A 1566-nucleotide genomic window follows, 5' to 3' on the forward strand; every position below is an offset into this window, starting at 1 on the left:
TTTGAAGTCTTTTGGAATTTTAAAAAAAAAAAACCCCCGCCTACTCCCATTCTAAAGCAGAAAGTCATATACACCTAGGCTGCCTTGAGGGTGAGTAAAACATGGGCTAATTTTCATTTTTGGGTGAACTAACCCTTTAAAAAAAAAACACCCGCCTACTCCCATTCTAAAGCAGAAAGTCATATACACCTAGGCTGCCTTGAGGGTGAGTAAAACATGGGCTAATTTTCATTTTTGGGTGAACTAACCCTTTAAATCTCTGCAACTAGACGGATGCACGGTTACTTCCTCTACAGTCAAAAATCTGGGTGTTATATTAGATAGCAACTTGTCTTTTGAAAATCATATTTCCCATGTTACAAAAACGGCATTCTTCCATCTTAGAAACATTGCCAAGTTACGAAACATGATACCTGTTTCTGATGCAGAAAAGCTAGTTCATGCATTCATGACCTCTAGACTGGACTATTGTAATGCACTTCTAGGTGGTTGTCCTGCATCTTCAATAAACAAGCTACAGGTAGTCCAAAATGCAGCGGCTAGAGTCCTTACCAGGTCAAGAAAATATGATCATATTACCCCAATTTTACAGTCTCTGCACTGGCTACCTGTTAAGTTCCGTATCAGTTACAAAATATTATTACTTGCCTATAAGGCCCTTAATGGGTTAGCTCCTGCGTACCTAACTAGTCTTCTACCACGCTACAATCCATCACGCTCCCTAAGGTCGCAAAATTCTGGACTTTTGGTAGTACCTAGGATATCAAAGTCCACTAAAGGAGGTAGAGCTTTTTCGCATTTGGCTCCCAAACTCTGGAATAGCCTTCCTGATACCGTTCGGGGTTCAGACACACTCTCTCTGTTTAAATCTAGATTAAAGACACATCTCTTTGGCCAAGCATTCAAATAATGCATCTCATAATCTTTTACTGCAGTCATAATCTTTTACTGCAGTTATATCTAATCAAATGCACATTATTATTCGTTAGTTTGGGTTAAACAAATAATTTTTGCTTCGGTGGATCAGCAGCTACGGTAATTATGTTTGTATTTGTTTCTCTGTTTCTGCTGGGATTAACATCCCGTGGTAACTAGGATTTACACAAGCTTCAGTCTGGATCCAGAACACCTGAGAAGAGATGATGCAACTCCTCAGAGGACCTCAGATGATGCCAACCCTGAAACAACATCCAGAACTACCACATTTTGCTATAAGTTTGATTGCATCATATAATAACTGCTGTTAATATTGTTCATCGTCTGTTTTATTACGTCTTATATTGATTTTTCCGTACTGCTGGTTCGTCTGGTCAGAGGAGAACTGGCCCCCCGACTGAGCCTGGTTTCTCCCAAGGTTTTTTCTCCATTCTGTCACCGATGGAGTTTTGGTTCCTTGCCGCTGTCGCCTCTGGCTTGCTTAGTTGGGGACACTTCATTTCCAGCGATATCGTTGACTTGATTGCAAATGATTGCAAAGATACTATTTAAACTGAACTGAGCTGGATGATGACATCACTGAATTCAATGATGAACTGTCTTTAACTGAAAAATTAGTGTTTACTATTG

This window comes from Sinocyclocheilus grahami, unplaced genomic scaffold, assembly GCF_001515645.1.
Source record: "Sinocyclocheilus grahami isolate Dianchi unplaced genomic scaffold, SAMN03320097.WGS_v1.1 scaffold396.1, whole genome shotgun sequence".
Classification (NCBI taxonomy): Eukaryota; Metazoa; Chordata; class Actinopteri; order Cypriniformes; family Cyprinidae; genus Sinocyclocheilus; species Sinocyclocheilus grahami.